This window comes from Phyllopteryx taeniolatus, chromosome 14, assembly GCF_024500385.1.
Source record: "Phyllopteryx taeniolatus isolate TA_2022b chromosome 14, UOR_Ptae_1.2, whole genome shotgun sequence".
Lineage (NCBI taxonomy): Eukaryota > Metazoa > Chordata > Actinopteri > Syngnathiformes > Syngnathidae > Phyllopteryx > Phyllopteryx taeniolatus.
The window spans coordinates 13,718,034-13,738,594 of NC_084515.1; the positions used below are offsets into that span (position 1 = coordinate 13,718,034).

The 20,561-nt window shown below is 42.7% G+C and overlaps 1 long non-coding RNA gene across 4 annotated transcripts in view; it reads right to left on the reverse strand.

Annotated features, from left to right (window-relative positions):
- Window positions 1-15,963: 15,963 nt before the first annotated feature.
- LOC133489421 (uncharacterized) overlaps window positions 15,964-20,561 on the reverse strand; it is a 41,482-nt gene continuing 36,884 nt past the window's right edge. For all 4 annotated transcript variants that reach the window (XR_009791899.1, XR_009791901.1, XR_009791900.1 and 1 more), the window contains one exon: window positions 15,964-18,024. This is a non-coding gene — a long non-coding RNA (uncharacterized LOC133489421). The remainder of the gene's footprint in view (window positions 18,025-20,561) is intronic.

The following is a 20,561-nucleotide window of genomic DNA, read 5'->3' on the forward strand; positions in this document are numbered from 1 at the left end:
AAAATCGCACCGCCACTGTAATTCCCCCCTTTTCAGATTGTTTTCCGTCAGCAGGATTTGACTCAAGCAAATGAGGAAAACATTGCCACAACGTTAATGCACAGCAGATTGGAGATTGCGCTTGGAGACGCACCAGCACAAAGTCAACAGAGGAACAAATGCTAAATATATTGCAGCAAATGTTCACTTGATGACAAACACGCATCATTGTTTGGTAACTCCGAGGTAATGTGGTTGCCCTCTTTGCCGTACTGGGCTTAAGCCATGGAATGTACCGTTTGCATGCACATCACATTCCAGTACAATAACAATATGATTAGTTTCTATTTTATATGCACAGTGAACACATACACATGCACATGTTTGTGGAACACACTGGAGCAGGGGGCAGGGGGCAGCTGAAGCGGCCGGGGAGCATTTCGGGGTATCAGTGTCTTGCTCAAGGACACCACAGCCGTACAATGCATATAGGATTCAGATGCTTGCTGTATTGGGACCCCCTGGACAAGGGTGCATACATTTCAAGCATATGCATTATTAACACATATCTATTTATTCACTGATTATTGTGGAGATATCCAAGATTCAGTGTGCAAGATTTGCTTGCTGCCATCCAAAATGGAGAAAGTGATTTGAGCTGATGAAGATGAAGATGCCTGTGGACAAAGTTGACAAACGCAAACCACCAACACTTCGACATCGAGCCTCAAAGTGAGCGTGGGAACTGGCTCTGGCCTGATCTGGGACTTGGATCTTATTAATCGATATAATCATTTTTTAATAAATGCCTATTGAGAAAACTATGGCTGTTGTGTGATAATGAGTCATGCCGTATACTGATAAGGAGCTAGGTAAGCTATCAATCCCGCAAATGAACCCTTGGTTGTTCCATTTATTTCTATTCAGACAATGTGAGTGCTGAGTAGGAATACAGAAATTCCGCTGCCAGCGAGGGCCAACATTGCATCACAACATTACGGTAAAGGTATAATATGACTTCTTTCTCCAAAATATATGTATGTATATTTTTTCCTTAACGTTTCTAATCTAAATGATTGGCATGGAATCTTATTTCGACGCCACTCGCATTGTTTTATAACAATGAGGTTTCACGGACAGGTAAGCCTTTGTCCGGCTCGTTATGCTCGGTGCACAATTAATTACGACGCGCACATCTGTTCGTGCTGACAACTCCATGAGTGAAATATTTTCATTTCAAGTCAATACAGTCTTCCCAGTGTCGTACATTTTTGGGTCTTGCATCCGAGGAAGTTTGAGACTCTTCTTCCAGGCCTCTCTTTGTTTGTCGGAGAGGCGGGCGCAGTGGGAGGAGAGTCTCATTAGAGTGCGTGTCGATTGCTATTCGGTGCAGTTTCTCCGCTGGGAATGCTCGTCAAGCTAGGTCAAAGTCACATGTTCCATTACCTCCACTTGTGTTTCATACCAATTTGATCATCCCCCCCAGAGAGACGTCGACCTGTTCCCGGGAAAGGCAAAAGCAAACATTTAAGCTGAGTATTAGAGCTTTGGCAGGGCGAAATCGCGAATCGCCGTAATGGATGCGCGGCGATGCCAGCGGGTGTTCAAATAACAACAGATGGGCGGCGCGTATACCCCTTCATGAGTGGTGGAAACAGCATGAGGACTCTGCACTGATTCACTGTCACATGAGTCAGCGGGCTAGAAGAACAACGAACAAACCATCCACCCATCCATTTTCTGCAAGCGCTAGTACTGTTCAGGATCACGGGGGGAGCTGGAGTCCATCCCAGCTGATTTTGGGAGAAGGACAGTTAAAAACAACTTCGCCAGTCAATCACACGGATCCCTATGGCTTGCCACTAATTCCCGGTTTCTGTTGCAGCTGTAATAGAACCTCAAAGCAGAGAAAGTGCCGCTTTGTCTTCGTCCCAGCATCCCATGTTGGTACCATTTACACAGAAAAAGCAGACAGATGACAGCTAAACCCTAACCGTAACCACAACCCAGCCAAATATACGTTATATGATTATTAACCCAAATATTAACCCCAATCCCAACCCCTAACCCCTAAACTCAACACCTAAATCGTAACAGCTAACCTGAAGCCCTAACCCCTCACCACTATATTTAACCCCAACCACTAACCATAACCTCTTATATGCTTACCCTGCAAGCAAAGTGCCAAATGACGATGTGAAGGCAACCTTTCAAATGAGCAGGCTATTGTGGTTTACATCAATAAGAATAATGATAATAATAATATGGCCGCATAAAATAAACTAACAAGCACTTGTGATTGAGCGCGTCGTTATAAGTTAGTCAGAGCACAGGGACGGCCAGAGAAGGATAACAGGCTCTGCTCTACCATGACGAGCTCTAAGAAGACTCATTAAAAAGGGGACAACATCGACTTTTGCCTCATTTAAACTCGTCGTGTTAAGCCGCTGAATATTATTCCCAAGGATCCAAAGGGAACAGCTCGATATAGGAGCCCCCTGCCCACCAGCGTCTCCCGCCCCACCGCCCAAGTGAAGACCTACACATTATCTCCCAACGTTTGTCCTCCTATAGTTTTGCCGTCCAATCGCTGGGATCACAGCACGGCCTTAATCACGGTGGGGGCGTTGAGCAAAGGGGGGGGGGGGGGGGGGGGGGGAATAAATATGCTGACCTGTGCAACTTTATACTTTTCACACTGTAAGAGCTTACAAAAAGACGGCGGTGGTATGTCACAAAATTGTGGAAAGATATGATGATAAATGATTACTCTGTACACCTGCAACAGTATAATTTACGAGACAAACTTGGGTAAGGCCAATGTGCCAAGGTGCCTGGGCCGGATGGGAGAAACGGCATATTTTCATCACGCGCCTTTGGCATTTACAAACAAAATCTTACGGCGTGAGAAAGGACGCAGATGTCAGGATGTTGATCCCGCCGAAGATTACCGGGGAAGCGTCACCGCGCGGCTTTTGCGTCAGCCCGATAGCGTATTTTCGGAAGGCGGGAAAAGGGAAGAAACTAGACTGGCTTCTCATAAGCCGTGGTTTGCTCATACGCCCTTGGCTTTCTTGGCAAAAAAAAAACAATTCACAGGCACATTTAAAGGTGTGATTTAGGACTCGATCCTGACACTCAACAGGCAACTTGTGCTCTCCCGTAAAAAATTTGGAGACAATTTTGAAATGCAGCTGTAGCCTGTAACAAAAGTGCTGTGAAACTTTCTAGATCCTCTGTACTGCACCAAATGAGATACAGTAAATACATTTGTCTTTACAGCCCTACTTTTCGGTGACTAATGGAAGACCCCAAAGCTAAAAAAAAAAGTTGCAAAACATTCACTTTTGATGAGGTCTACTTTCGGCGACCACTTTTGACGAGTATACACCCAAAAAAAGAAAACAAATAACTTTTCTTCCCTTCAGTCAATAGATTGAATTACAAATGATTCAAGTGGAAAAGTTCCACCCTCGCTGGCGTCATCAAACGCGTCCATTAAGATCAAATCAGCCCGTTTGACACTTGAAAAACACACTCGAGGCTCGACTGGGAGCCGGTCGGGAAAAACTTTGCTCTGATTGTCGTTTCGTATGCGGCAGCGGGAATGTATCATGAGCTCCCCGTCGGAGCGAAATGGAAATGTATATGACGGAGATGCAAATGTATGCGCTTTCAGCTCGGCTCTTCTCAGGCCTGATCAAATGCTCCCGCTCTCACACTAACCTTTAAATGCCTGGACACCAAGATGATTAAACTAAACAAAACTGAGAGCCGGTAGGAATACATCTGACTGATTCTTACTTCCTGGTTTTCCGTCTGGACTCTCAGTTTGTATGGACTAACTTTATGTAAAGAAAGGACAGTGATTTGGATCTTCTGTGACGAGTGTGGTGAGTTTAAGTCCATCTGTTGGTGAAGCTACTGGTTTTTGTATTGATATTTTTCGACTTCCTGTTTTGTGTGTCCTGTCTGTTTTTATAGGAGTCAATGCAGACCAACCTTTTGTGAGTAAAAGGTTTTGATTTGGATGTTCTGTGACTCGTGGGGTTGCATGAGTCTATCGGCTTCTGCTGCTACCGGTAACTTCCTACATCCTGTTTTCTAATTGGCTGGACTGGACTCTCGGCTGGTATCGACCAACCTTCGCGAAGAGAGGACTATGATTTGGATGTTCAATGATGGCTGTGGTGTGTTTGAGTCCATGGGCTCTATTTTTCGTGAATAGCGTAAATCCAGCACTCAACCGGAGCTGGGAACGACTAACTAGCTTTTTTGTGAATAAGGACTTTGATATGCACCTTCTATGACAAGCGTGGTGCATTTGAGTCCGTCTGTTTGTGCTGCTACTAGTTTTAAATTGGTAGGTTTCTACTTCCTTTTCTTCCTACGTATTCCCGTTCACCTGATAGGCCTTGGTGTTGACCGGCTTTTTGTGAACAGGGGTCGTCAATTCAACCGGTTATGGTGCTACGACTTTTCTATTGTTAGGTTTCTACCACCGGGTTTCCTGTTTTGCTTGGACTCTCAGCCGACTTGCAACTTGTGCGCAAAGGACTTGCGATTCGCATCTTGTGCGACAGGTGTGGTGCATTTGAGACCACCTGATTGTGCAGTTGGACAAGACTGCTATGTTAGCACTTTGAAATTTTAGTTTTGAAGTTGCCCTGCTGCATTTCCCTTTTTGTTTGCCTGCCACTATCAACATCCACTAATGCAATCCCGCACAAAGTGCACCGAAAAGGCTTTTTGGATTAGCTTTAATGGAGCTTGCGGTCACCGCAATGGCGCCCGTGCATGAGTCAACAAGTCAGCGCAAACGTGCAAAGCACCGCTGAAATGGCGGCGAGTGTTACCAACAACGTCTGATGTATGCAAAAGAGCCAGATAGTAGATAATGAAAGATTAATGAGTAAATCTCTGGCCATGAATATTTGAGGAGGACGACGACGGTGGGAGGAAAGGGGATTCTGTTTAATACATGATCGCTGCGTGAAAAGGCTTCCTGTACATGTCAACGCCTCTCTCTCTCTCTCTCTCTCTCTCTCTCTCTCTCAGACAGACACACATACAGACACACACACACACACACGCAGGAAGCTTATTAGATTTTCAGGAGGATGGCATTTTCATTGCCCCGCTCTCCACTGAGCCTCTTTCATAAATCATTTTCTATCACTTTATATCCCCCTTGTCATTCCGAGACATTCTGCATGCGCCTGTCCACAATTACGCGTATATCATGTTTGGCTTTGCTTGATCAAGGGAAGATTGTTAGCGATATGGCTGCAACCGGCGCAATTCGCTCTGGGAATGCCGACCGCGTCGTTAAATCGCGAGGAGGGTGGTCGAACGGCAGCCAATGACGGTACAGCCCGATGTGTAGGAAGGCGGGGCTGATGGAGAAGCCCAGGTTGGCGAGAGGGGCAGTGATCCAGGATCATTTTTTTTTTAAATCCCGACAGAGCGTTTTTTCATCAGTCCCCAAAAGTGGATGTCTGGTAAACAGCAGGTTAAAATGAATTACTGAGATTGTCGTGAAAGAATTGAGGACGTCTGGTCAAAAAGTGAAAGGGCCTTTTTCAAACTGTTCCCACAAATTTGGAAGCATGAAATGGTTACAAATCCATTGGTCAACTAAGGATCTAAAGCACCTTTAACAATGGCCATCCAAGTCAGCTTTTGTACACTTACTCACGGTTGGTTTGGGGTACAAAATACAGGACCAGAAGAGCCCCACTGCCCATCTAACCTGGCTTTTTCATGGCTCGCTGTCCTGTGTGTATGGTACTGAAGTGAGAGTTTGAAAATTTCCAGCTTCCTACGTAGTACCAGAGGGAGAACAGCGTTAGTCTACAAGGGGCCACAATCCAAGTTTAATAGCAAAGACACACCGCCGACGCCTGTTTGTGTTGAAAGCAATGGTAACAGATGTCGCTACGCATCTAATGAGAGTATCTGAATGTGCCACTTCGGACTTGGCTTGGTGAGTTCTGTCTGAAAGGGACATCCAATCCAACTCACGGTGTAGCGGTCCGAAGTGGCTTTCGGGTCCTACGAAAGCAAGACATCTTGTCAACTGGAGAAAAGCGCTTTCCTCAAACGAAGTGTGTACATCACTGAAACGATTTTTCTCCTCTGTGTTGAAAAACGATGCCCGCAAATGTAGTTGAAGGCCTGAGTGAAAACGAGCCGCTTATGTTCGACGCAACAGGCTAACAGCTCGCGTTTGGACGGCGCCTAAAACACGGAGCTGCCGTTTGACCATTTGCACGGCGTATCACTTTCACACGATTGATTCCCGAGCTTGGAGGGCCCGCACTCGACGAGCTCTAACTGCCTGCGCTCCACTAGCACACACTGAAAGGATCGGTGGATTAGTTTTCACGAGACGGGCAGCTCTCTGCGGCCGCCGGGCGTGCCGGCGCATGCTAAGAGGCAGATTAGAGTGTGGCGGGGGCGACCACGGGCGGTCCCGACCGCCGTCCGCCGGCCAAGCTCGCGGCCCGGGATGGTGACAAATGGAGAACTGGCGGCGGAGCGCGCTCACAGCTCCAACTCAATCATAGTGAGTCAACACCCTGGCAAATCTGACCAACGCCATCTTGCAAACATCCGCTCTCATTCCTTTACATGGCCGCCATGTGAAATCTGGAGCGTTTGCTTTATTCTTTTTCCCCCTTGTAGGGCATTAGGCAAATATGACAAATATGGAGCAGGGACACAATGTACGTAGTTCATATTCCAAAATATTCATCATGATTATATTTTTGGAGTGATGGCTGTTTGTGTTCCATCAAGTCAGAACTTTATTGGGGAAAACTTCCTAATAGTATCAGAATGAATTTGCCTTTTTTGGGGGGTTAAATCTATACACTCTTCATACAACAAAGAGCATGAACTGCCTTTGTTTTTTTTTTGTTTTTTTTGTATTGTTATTATGAAAATGGCCTTTTGAAAAGCAACTTTGGCCCTCTCTAGGTTCCACAAAATTACATTGAGGACTAAATAAACTGATATCATTCCTAATGTTTCTTTGTTACTTTAATTCTTGATTCTGTGACAAATTGGTTTTTTTCAAAACAAAGTTGTATTTTTTTCCCCCAAAGAAAAAGTTGTAATCAGACAAGAATAAAGTGGTAATAATTTCAAGAAAAAATAAAGCCATCATTTTACAAGACTAGAGTTGGGGGGAAAAGTTGTAATCTTACGAGAATAAAGTCGCAATTTCACCGAGAGCAAAGGCAAAATCTTTTTGAAAACGTAAAAGAATAGTTGGGAGAAAAAAAAGATGTCTGATGTGAATAGTTGAATTTTTCTGAATAAAGTCGTCAGTGATCATCATACAGTTGTATTTTATTTGTATTAAAAAAATACATAAATCATTAAATTCTCACAACAACGCAAGTTACATTTTTCAGAAAAAAAAAGGTTGTAATCTTGGGATAATAAAGTGGTAATGTTGAGATTATGTAATTATCCGATAACGCACATGGACATATTGTATCGGAGCAGGTAGATTAGTGAGACAAAAGCCCTTAAGGGAGGACGGAGGCCTTAATGAGCCTCTGTGAGGCATATTTCCAGTACAGAGAGTGACACTTCCATATTGTTTCAAACAAAAATGAAGATTGTATGCGCATGACTAAATAGGAGTGTATAAATCTCTGCCTCACTCGACAGCAGATGGAGGCGGTGCATGGATTCTTAACCCCGCATCCCATAGCCCCTCTTCTTTGCATGTCAAAGTGCTGCTTGGGACTTCCGATCCCCCCACCACCACCCATCTCTATGGCGGCGCATGAATAATGCAGAAGTGCGGGGTTGTCTGTCTGACAGAGCGACTCAGCACGAGCAGCTGGCACAGAGTGCGGACGGCCACGTCGCCGTTCACACTCTCAAGGACAACTACCGCAAATAAATACTGTAGAGTCTTCTTCGACTGGGGGGGGGGGGGGGGGGGGGGGGGGATATACAGTGGGTACGGAAAGTATTCAGACCCCCTAAAATTTTTCACTCTTTTTTTTATATTGCTAAAATCATTGAAGTCATTTTTTGCACATTAATGTACACACAGCACCCCATATTGACAGGGGAAAAAAACCGGAATTGATGACATTTCTGCAGATTTATTAAAAAAGAAAAACGGAAATATCACACGGCCGTAAGTATTCAGACCCTTTGCTCAGTATTTAGTAGAAGCACCCTTTTGAGCTAATACAGCCATGAATCTTTTTGGGAATGATGCAACACAACAAGTTTTTCACACCTGGATTTGGGGATCATCTGCCATTCCTCCTCGCAGATCCTCTCAAGTTCTTGGTTGGATGGTGAACGTTGGCGGGCAGCCATTTTCAGGTCTCTCCAGAGATGCTCAATTGGGTTTAAGTCAGGGCTCTGGCTGGGCCATTCCAAAACAGTCACGGAGTTGTTCTGAAGCCACTCCTTCGGTATTTTAGCTGTGTGCAGGTTTTTTGCTTTAGCAAACTCCATGCGGACTTTCATGTGTCTTGCACTGAGGAAAGGCTTCTGTCGGCGCCACTCTGTCATAAAGCCCCGACTGGTGGAGGGGCTGCAGTTTTGGTTGACTTTCTAGAACTTTCGCCCATCTTCCGACTGCATCTCCGGAGCGGAGCCACAGTGATCTTTGGTTTCTTCTTTACCTCTCTCACCAAGGCTCTTCTCCCCCAATTGCTCAGTTTGGCTGGACGGCCACCTCTAGGAAGGGGTTCTGATCGTCCCAAACGACTTCCATTTCAGGATTATGGAGGCCACTGTGCTCTTGGGAACCTTAAGTGTAGCAGATTTTTTTGTAACCTTGCCCAGGTTGTCTATCTGCCTGTCTCTGAGCTCTTCAGGCAGTTCCTTTGACCTCATGATTTGGATGCACTGTGAGCTGTAAGGTCTTATATAGACAGGGGTGTGGCTCCCGTAATCAAGTCCAATCAGTATAATCAAACGCAGCTGGACTCCAATGAAGGTGTAGAACCATTTTAAGGATAATCAGAAGAAATGGACAGCACCCGAGTTAAATATAGGAGTGTCACAGCAAAGGGACTGAATACTTTTGGCTGTGTGATATTTCAGTTATTCAGTTTTAATAAATCAGCAAAAATTTCAACAATTCAGTTTTTTTTCTGTCAATATGGGGTGCTGTGTGTACATTAATGAGGGAAAAAAAAAGAACTTTAATGATTTGAACAAATGGCTGCACTATAACAACGAGTAGAAAATTTAAGGGGGTCTGAAAACTTACCGTGCCCACTGTATATCATTACATCTGTGTGCTCATTCTGACAGCTGTTTCTAATATTTTGACACTCTCATGCTGCTAAATAGGGTGACCGAAATATTAAGAACAGCTCTCAGTGTGATGCAGGAAACAGCAACCGTAATGTCACGAAATGCATGGGCAGAGGCTGTTTTCACGCGATGACATGAAGAAAAAAAAAGAGAACAAAAAAAAAAGCAACTTTATTCTTGGAAAGAAATTATGACTTATTGTAAGATTACAGGATTTAAAAAAATGCCTATATTTTTGTAAGTTTATTCCCTTGTTAATATTATTATTATTACCTAAAGATATTCTAACTTTATTCTTTTAACATTACAACTTTTGTAAAGGGAAAAAATACGACTTTATTCTCGTAAAATGAACCACGATGAAGACTTTTTCTTTCGGAAAAAGATTCCAACTCCCCCCCCCCCAAAAAAATTCAACTTTATTCCTGTACCGTTTCAACTTTTTGAATGGAAAAAAAAAAATGTGACTTTATTCTTATGAGATGCAATGTATCCCTGCTGGGCTATCCTCCGCTTGGACAAGCTCGTGCACTCGTGTGATGTGAGCGGAAAGAGGAAGAAGAAGCAGAAGAGTAGATACAGCTGTTAAGAGAGAGCTAGAGCGCTGACGTGTATTCACATGCAAGCGAGCGGTGCTCACCTGAGGGCCTTTTGCGATTCCACTTCCTCCCCCACAATCCTAGCATGTTGCCTTTTGTTGCAACCTCTCCATTATTCAGGTCGGTCGGCCGGAGGCTTACAGTACGTGCACGCAAGTGTGCTTTGCAGAAGTGAATTGGGCCGCGCTTGAGTTGTACACTGGTGTACGTCACCTTTCTTAGGATTTTAAAGACGGAGTTTGTTGAATAGAGCCTCACTTCACTAAAGTCTCTGCCCAAAGCCCTCACTTATGTACACAAGATTCTGAAATTCACAGTGAACACATGTCCAGTTTCGCTACCAATACAAAGGCAGGATTAACACTGTAAACAAGTCAACGTTAGCCACACCTGCTACATCGGTAGAATGACTTGTAGGTATTAATAATGGAGTGTTACTATAACACGAAATGTTATGGGTTAAAGTTTTTTTTTTCTTTTTTTTTATGTATAATCAAAAAGAGGTGACAACCAGTGGCGGTGCTAGCTTGAATGGCAGTCGTAATCTTATCAGAATAAAGTCATATTCTTACAAGTAGAGCTACGAACGAGTGGTTTGTAAGTCAAGTCAATTTGCGATGAAAAAACAAACAAACGCAGAATCAGAATTTTCCTATTCGAATGAAAACACGAAAACTTTTGTCCTTCTGACAATCGCTGCAATGATTACTTCCGCCACCATTTTAACATACTGCACATTGCTTCTGCACATGTACGTGTTATGACTTCACCAAGAGCTAGCGCAGCTAGGTAGCTGGCAGGCTAGCTAGCAAGGCAGCAGTTTGGTCCGGGCGATGAGGATTTATGGAATCGAGGAGTGAAAACACAGACTTGGGATTCTACCTCTGGCCAAGCTACTGCGAGGGATCCTCGTTAAAGTAAGCCAAACTAAAAAGAAAAACTTTCCTGTATATGGAGACGCAGCTAAAACGGCATCACTCATAGGTCACAACGTGTCTGCGTACTTTCTTACTGGTTCAATAGAATCAAATTGGACTTTTCATTCGTTGGACTATTATTTTGTATAATAGTATAAGGAGAAAAAAATTTAAAATCTGATTCGCTTGTGTACTTCATCACAAATAGCAAGTGGGGATATCCAGTAGACTCGGAGTCTGACCTCTACATACAGTACACGGATAGAGCAGGGCTTGTTCCAGAAAAAAGCTTTTGGCGCTTAATGTGATGATACAATGACGATAGATGTTTACGTGTGTTAGAAGCACTGTTGGTCTGGATCTAATCTTAAAAAGCTCATCTTTTGTTGAGTTGGCTCGACTGCCAACCAATAAAAGCTTGGACAAAAGTGGTAGTAAAAAAGTCCCCAAAACTTTTTAGCCACAAATGCTGATAATACATAATAACAAATATGTGTTACGTCACGTTTTTAAGTGGGCCCTGCTAGAAAAAAGATCCAACTGGAGTTGGGCGGGCGAGAGACATCTGGCCGCCGCGCTGAACGCGCACGTCTATTTATACATTTTCAGCAAATGCTTTGTCAATTATTTAAGTTGCGCCACTATTTATGCTGCGTCTTCAAATATGCATGAAGTGTCTATAAAGGATGTGATGTCTCCTCACTTCACTCACACACACAAAACGGAACGAGACAAGATGGAGGTCTTTGTGTCATGGGTGGGCTTTTACTCGCCCGCAAAACTGAACTTAGTGGGACTTTATTTTCATATTTCTTCACATTTAAGACTTTAAAGCTGATTGTTTTGCACTCGAGTGACTAACGTGAATATTTAAAGGAGCACATCGTGAAATATTAATGCACTTTTGGGGGGGGGGGGAATTTAATGCGAAGAAGAAATGTAGCCTGCATCGGAGGAGTTGTTTGTTATGATTTAATTTTTAACATAAAACATAAAGAGGCTTCTTTTTGGAAAACGAGTATTCCGCCCAGCGCTGCATTGAACTTAAAAGCTTATGATCACAATTCATAACTGACTACAACTAACTAGGCAATGAAGAGAGGTGTGTTTGAACAGTGTTTACCAAGCAAAAGTTGGTATCACGCGAGAATTAGATCGTCATTTTGAAAGCAGACCAACAAAAGCGGGAACTGCAGATATGGTGGAAACACAGACAGTTCTTGAGAATGTTTCAAGCTCCCTCTTAAACACTGTTATGGTTGTCCCATGAAAAATATACACATTTACTGTATGTACAGTTTCACAGTTTCAAGATTACCACTATTTACCCTAGTTTCATCAACACACTGGTAAACTAAAATCCATTTTCGTAGATGAAGCTCAACTTTGATCCGGATTAGTATACATCAACATTCTGACACTTGTACAAAAGAATGCGGTAAATAAGGCGAGGAGACGCGAGCCAGTCATGTCACTTCACTCTCCCCATACAAACTGATTGTTTTCACATCAAACAGTCAACCACTCCCTTTGAAGCCAACAACTCCCTTTGACTCGTTCATCTCCTGCCCGTCCCTTGAAGGTGCACACCCCTAGTGAATGTCTCCCTCTTGTGGGTCACCATAACAATTGAAAATATTTTCATTTTTGTGTATTTAGGGTAGGTTTAGGGACAAGTCATGGAATTTCAGGTTGAAAGCTATCAAAACTGTTATTGCTATCAAAGGTCAAAAAAGGTCAAATTTGATCTGAACAATATGTAAGGGTTAAATTGTTTACTGCTGAGCCTGTTGCTGACCAAAACAGCAGCACCTACATCAAGCACAGTACATGGCCACTCAGATGATTTAATGCATGCAGGCCAACGAGTTCCCTGATGTTGGAATTTGAATAATTCAGAAATTATTCCGGCTAATGTGTTCATTGGAGAATAAAGTCAGCATTGTTAGTGCGCTATGTGACAAAGTGAGGAATATAAATAGACAGCGTAGGTGGGTGTGAGTTATTGCACAAAGCAGGGAGTTATTACAACCAAGGGAGAGTGAAAAGAACACTGCAGCATTTTGGCAACAAGGAGGAGATATGAATATTGATTTTAGCATTAAGTCGCAGTTTGCGGCAAAAAGGCATCAGTAATCTGCGCTTTGAAAATCAATAGTGGTCAAATCAGAGAGCTTTCATGATCTAAACACCGTGCGAAAACGCTCGTCATCGTTGCCCGGTTAGTCGTAGTCAATCAGAAACATTAAATCAGCAGCTTGAGCTGCTTGGGAAATCCAACTTTAAAAAAATTGATATTTTACATATCAAAATAAAGCATCATACACTTGTCCTGATGCTGGCTATGTCAAAAATTACCACTTGATTCTTGTATATTTTTGGCGGGAAAATTTCCAACTATTCGTAATAGCCCCTTTATTTGCATAACATTGAAAAAATGACACTGGTTTGAAACATTTTCTTTAAAAAAATACAACTTTACTCTTCAAAGATTATGAGGTGTATTTTTTGAAAAATTATGACATTAAATATAAAAAATATAATTTTATTCTGTTAAAATTCCAACTTAATTTGTGACAAGACTTGATTCTTGAAAGTTAAAAAAATGTTCTCTGAATTTTTTTTTGGACAATTTTTGACAATTGACTGACTTTTTGATGTATATATTGCATCTTTTTCATTTGAAATATTCAACTTTATTCTCCTGGCGTTACATTTTTTTTCTTAAAAAATTACAGCTTTATTCTCAAAAGACTAAGGCCCTTTTCTTGAATAAAATCCGACTTAATTCTCATAAAACTGACTTTTTTTTCAGGAAATTATGACTTCATTGTCAAAAGATTGACCCGGTTGCCAGCCAATCGCAGGGCACATACAAACAGCCAACCATTCGCACTCACAGTCACACCTACGGGCAATTTAGAGTTGTCAATGAACCGACCATGCCTGTTTTTGGGATGTGGGAGGAAACCGGAGTGCCCGGAGAAAACCCACGCAGGCACGGGGAGAACATGCAAACTCCACACAGGCGGGGCCGAGGATTGAACCCGGGTCCTCAGAACTGCGAGGCTGACGTGCCGCCTGAAATATTCCAACCTGTGGCAATTTGCTTCAAAAATTACAACTGTAATTTAAATAAATATTATGACTTCTCACAAATAATTCGGACTTTTTGTCAAACGATGAAGACTTTTTTCTCAGGAAAATATGATTTTCAAAATATGATTTTATTTTTCCTCAAAATTTGATGCTTGAAATATTAAAATAACTCCAAAAAATTGACTATTTATTATTCTGACTTTATCACAGAAATATTTTGTATTTTATTATATTATCCGTTATATATGTTTTCTTGAAATATTCCAACTTGTAACAATTTTCTTCAAAAATTACAACTTTAGTCTCAAAAGATTTTGGCTGTCTCTCTTTTCAAAAGATTGCCCCTTTTTTTTTTTGTTTTACATTATGACCGTACTCTCAATATTCTGACTCAAAAGTACAAAATTTCAACGCTTCCTATGGCAAACATCTTGTGAATCCCAAACGCTCTGGAGGCGGTTGGTTGGTTGGAAGTGTGTTGAATCTAAATTGAATGCAAACAAGAATTAATCCCACAATTAGATGAAATAAACAGAACGTGCCACAACGGGGTGTCGGGAGAGACTCCAGCGAGGTAACGATTTGCGTGTCTTGATGCCCCGCGCGTCAATAAGCCCGAGAGCTGCGTGTCAGGGCCGAGCGTCAGCGGAGAACTGGAAGAGGATGTATGGGATGCTGAGGGCGTGTGAGTCATCTGAAATAGTTGACCAGGCTTTCCTGACTCCATCTGCGGGCCCCCACAGGCCTCTCGCTGGCCTCTCTCACGCTCCTCCGAGCCAGAGCTGCTCATGCAGGCACGGCGCTCTGGCTCAGAATCCCTTCCACCCCCCCCCCTCGCCATCTCTACCTGCCTTTGCGCACGCCTGCATCCCCGCTACGAGCCCATGCGGTGCGAACACTTGCAGGTTGACACGCACGTATTGAACTGTTCACACATGCAGTGGAACCTACAATGTACCACGATTTAGACTAACAAATGTGCCTCAAAGGTGCACAACGTAGACGACAAGTTGGCAAATTTTGAAACGATCCAGCGCAGGGGATATACAAAGTCTACACACCCCTGTTCAAATGCCAGGTTTTTGTGATTGGGACGAAGATAAAATATTTTAACTTTTTCCACCATGAATGTGACCTATAGCCTGTAAAACTCAATTGAAATAAACAAAATCAAAATATTTTCTAGAGCAGAAATAAATATGAACAACTGAGTTAATGTGGTTGCATAAGTGTGCACACCCTCTATAAGTGGGAATAAAGCAGAAAATAAATAAAGCAGAAATAAATATGAACAACTGAGTTAATGTGGTTGCATAAGTGTGCACACCTTCTTATAAGTGGGGATGTGGCTGTGTTCGGAATTAACCAATGACATTCAAACTTATGTTAAATGGGAGTCAGGACACGCCTGCCATCTTATAAAGTGCCTCTGAGTAACCCCAAATAAAGTTCAGATGTTCTCGTAGGCTTTTCCTGACATTTTTGAAGTCACATCTTACGACACAAACCATGGTGTGAAGAATGGAAAAAGTTTTTCATTTTTTTTACATCACCAAAAACAGGCGTTTGAACATGGGTGTGTAGACTTTTTACATCCACGGTAGTTATCTTACAAAAACCGGTACACCACAGCTTTCTGTTACAGGTGATGTGAGATTTTAAGATTTTAGGGTGGCTCACGGCCCTGGAACCAACTAGAACTCAGTGTTCCTTCACTGTATCGCGAGCCACCTACTGTGGATTCAGTGGATTGCGGATTTCTTTTATTTTCTTTCATATTCATATCGCGCGTAATTCGTCATATCACAGAATTTTTAGTGTAGTCATTTTTTTTGCGGTAAATTACGCACTTTCTAGCCTAAAATATTAAAACTGTAAAAAAAAAATAATAATAATTAAAACACATTACAAGGAACAAGATATGTACACAGCGTACAATAAGTACTACAGTGCGTTTCTGTCAACTCGACTGACGCCAGCTCCTGACTCACTAAGCCACGCCCCTTGAAGGGGCACATGCGACACATGAATACTATGGTACACACAATTACAATTTTCTTCCATATTTAATGGCATTTCAATTTGTTTCAATGGGGAAATATGATACAGGAGCCACTGTACATCCCAAAAACAAATACTCCAGCAGACTGTTTTGGCAGCAAACAAATATCAATAATTTTATGATTACTCATCCCTAATTCAGGCAGAGTGTCAAGGCTCCTTGTAAATGATGTTAATGAATTGTAGCGGACTGTTTGGAAATCCTCATTCGAACTTTGCTAAATCACTTTCAAGGAGCGAAAACAAATCATCAGACCCGATAGTGACTTTGCATTCTCATCTGCATAATATTTTTTGCCCACCTTTTGGGAGTCATCATGACTTATTGCTAGTCCCAAACTTAATTTGATTTCCTTTTTTGATTGGCTCCCAAGATGGCGATCCCCTGCATTTACATTTCAGATATGCAAACATTGATTGGTTGCTGAATTAAGCAGCAGCATTTTAATTTACAACACCCCCTCTTCCCTTCAATCAGCCACTACAAGGTCTTGCATGTTACCCTGCCGCATGGCTTTCCTCAGCTGCAACGATTTCGGATCAGAGGGCCCAAGCCCCTTGATCAATATTTAAAATAATATCAGGGGCGTTGAGATGATTTACGGGGGGCCTGCAATCCACACCCGACTCAGGGCATGATTCCATTTCAAGAGTTAGCTCCTCGTCCATGTCTTTTCGGGAGGGGATCGCTATGCCCTGTTTGGGCTGTTTTAATCATTCACCAGCAACACATTCCCAGGAAATGAGTCTTTTTTTAATATATTCCTAATGGCCCACTTAAAGGTTATGTCTATCAGATGGTTCTAGGAGGGGGACACTCTGGCATTTTAATCAGCACACGAGCGTGCTTTTTAATGAATGCCGGCGTGACGCAGCTGAATGGAGATGCGCTTTGATGTTTCCGTTCAAAAAGACTCGTCGTGCCTTTGTCACAAGTAGCTGAGTAATTTCAAATGGTCGGCTGTGGAATTCGAGTCGCGCGTGATTTGGTTGATTCGTAATTTAGTTTGGCTGTGCAGAGGGATGAAATGTGAATGCACTGGACTTATGTATATTGAAATCGTAATTATTGTGAGCACCATATTGACCGTCTCAGAAAAGTAGCGCGAAATTCGGAGCACTTTTAGGCCATGAATAGACTAAATACAGTAGTAACGATAATAACGATTACCAGTTTGAAATGTTATCATGGTTTGTTGGTAAACCGCAACTGTTTTGCCCTTTGTGCATCTATACCCCGCTTAACAGCAGCTAACGCTGATGATGTAAGAATGTGTGACACAAGAAGGAACGACCAGTTTCTACCATACTTTCTGTTTTTCATTGGATTGTTTTACATTCATGGCTTAGAATGGTTTTATTTTTTGCAAAGACTAATTCTGACTGTACAACTGCATTAGTGCAGGTTAGTGATCGACTACGGCGCATTCCCAATCATGTACAAATCTGGGTTACGTCACCACAGTAGGATCGGAACGCTTTTGCTAACCGAGGACCCCCTGAAATCTAGAATGTCATACCCCAAATTAGACAAATAAAATAGATTACAGGCGGTACCACTCGAATGCTGTTATGACTTTTACTTTGACACCTGATAAACTATGTTTTGGTAGTCTTTACCACAACACAAAGCAGACATGGCATCTATAAAGCTGTCACGTTTACGGGACTCGTTGCAGAATGCTGCTGAACATTTCATCTCGTCACCCGTTTTCTGTCACTTCAACACTAGAAAAAAAAACAATGGCAGAAGGTGGAGGAAGTCTGACGTTTCTCTTTACTCTCAACTTTAAAGTGTCCATAGGAGTGAATGTGAGAGTGGATGGTTGTTTTTCTATACGTGCCATGCGATTGGCCGGCAACCAGTCCAGGCTTCATTGCGCGGCGATCTGAAACACTTGCTGGAGCGGATCACGGCTGAGTGTGAAGCACTTGAGATGAGATCCTGCTCAAGCGGAGGAGTTCAAGTATCTTGGGGTCTTGTTGAAGAATGGAGCGGGAGATCAACAAGGCGGATCGGGGCAGCATCTGCGGTGATGCGGACTCTGCATCGGTCTGTCCCTCACCTACGGCCAGAAGGTGTGGGTCGAGACCAAAAGAATAAGATCACGCATACAAGTGGTCGAAATTAGTTTTCTCCACAAATACGACAACCCACAAAACAGAGGGTAAAAATTGTGCTATAGTTCTTGATCCTCGGAAGTATTTTGACAAAAGCATGCCACAACATGTTACTGAGAGACTTGGGAACTATAAATTGAGACAAAAATAAATGCATAATGTGTCTCCTTTAACTGACACTGTAATCAAACAATTAAAAAGAGTTGAGAATGAGACCACATGCCATCATATGAAAAAGTGACGTGCGCTAATTGGACTTTGAGGTATTGCCCTTTCTTTCTTGCAGGTAATGATTATGTACCGGGTGGGCGGGGGGCAGGAATTAAAAAAAATAATAATAAACAAAAAATAATCAGCATTATTGTCACCCACAAAAATTTCCAACTTGTCGCCATCTCATTATCTGCAGGTGATCCCTTCCCCCCCCTTCGGCAGTAATGGGCAAAGTCAATAGGGCGCATGAATTTGTAATACCCCTTGGCACCCTCAGGACTGTGATAATGTCAGGCGTTTGATGCCGGGGGGTTTACGGTGCGATGAATCAAGGAGACGCTGGTGCTGATGAAAAATACATAAGGCCCCGGCAACACATGATCTCTGGCAGAAAGGTCATCAAATAAATAGAAAGTACAAAAATAAAGAAATAAATAAAAGACCTCACTGCAGCAAACAGCATTTTTTCTTTGTTGTCAAAACATTTTACGTCATACTCTACAAAGCGATTAAACTATGTTTTATTCATAATGAGAGAATTGCTTTTCATATAGCGAGCCATTATAAACAGTCGTAACAAAACAGGGGACACTACGGAGGTTTCCCGCCATCTGCTTCCACCAGACGGGGGGGGGGGGTGAGGAGGAGGAATGCGGAGCAAAGTGCAACCACGTCGGAATTGTTAATGTGACGCGTGTTAATAAGCAATGATTCAACAGAATATCAGCAGACTGAACCAAAGATCGAGTTTTTTTATTTTTTTTTGAATGCAAAATGGTTGCCTTGGCTCAAAAATAGGTTAGGAAACAATGTCTTATGGCTAAAATTATATTTTCTTTCATTTGTTTCTAAACTGACATTTTTTTTTAACAAAAAAATCTTAAAATACAACCAAAACTTTCTTTGAAAAAGTATAACATTTCTTAAAAAAAAAAAAAAAAATTTTTTTTTTTTCCCCAGAAAACAAAAACCATTCTAAGATTTCAACTTTTTGTAGTATTTTATTTGCAGTGTAGTTATTAATGGTTGGTAGAAAAGCTCTCTCCCTGCCGCCCCCACCGAGACCTCCAACAGCTATGGGAACCCTTCTCGAGGCCTTCCCTCCCAGACACAATTACTGCTCGAGACAACCTTTAAAATGAAGACAGATCGGTTGTGCCGTCGCGCTGCATCGTCACAAAATGGTCTCTTGAATTTATCTGATGGTTGTTACACCTCGCACCATAAAAAGAATTGCCCTCCTTCCCCTGCTGCTGTGGTTGTTTTGCTTCAATGTCGCTCGCCGCTGTAAACAGGTTTTCCCAGTGCCAACAACCCATATACAGTATAGGGCAGCATGTCCTGCATGTTGACCTTTGTTTGTGTAACCATCAAATTTTGCAATTCACGCAGACTCGGTCAGTTATGGCGTCAACTGACATGACAGTTGCTCATTCTGAGTCATTGGCGCTGAACGTTCTATGTCAGGATACAAAATAGGAAGTGGATTTGAGCCACGGGCCGACCTGAGCTGAAAGCTTTTTGCGGTATCATTGATGATGATAAAATGCATCAGGGCGCAGTGTTGGGCCTATGATGCGGCCCAACAACATCATCTCGTCCATTTGAACTCATTCACTGCCACGGACATTTATATTCGTCAACTAGAATACTACTTTTTACCGCCACAGACGAATATATTTGTCAAGTACATTTTTCAGCGTGTATCCGTACAAGAGCGTCTCGCCCAGCTTGTCTGTGAATTCAAGTTTCTACATACTGGTCAAGACGAACAGAAGAAGCAGATGGGAGCGTTGCATTGTTTTGAGTTTGAGAATGCGGTGAATTTTGTCACATTGTCACATTGATTATGAGGGAGACAAAGTGCCACCACGTTGGGAGTCGGACAAATTTAGGCATCTGACACTCGAACAATGCATGAATATGTATGGTGTAAACAGAATATGTGTCGTGGTAGTTAGTAATGGAATTGAGAAGGTCTTAGAAGTATTATCCCCACCGACTCACAAAGCCCTGAGTCGAAGTCAGCGGCACCCCGTCCCCACTATACACGGTGTTGATGGTGCATTGCTTCCCCATCCTGAGATACAGAACGGGATGAGGACCAGAATTTCTTCATGGCTTCACCAAACGACCACCAAAGCTGTGCTCCGCTTCGCCTGCCGGTACCCATCCACGACCTGCGGTGTCCCACAGGCCAAAAAGGCTCGATAGACCCCCTGCAGCTTTTGGTGAGGATTCCCTCACCGATGGTGTCCAAGTTCAGGGA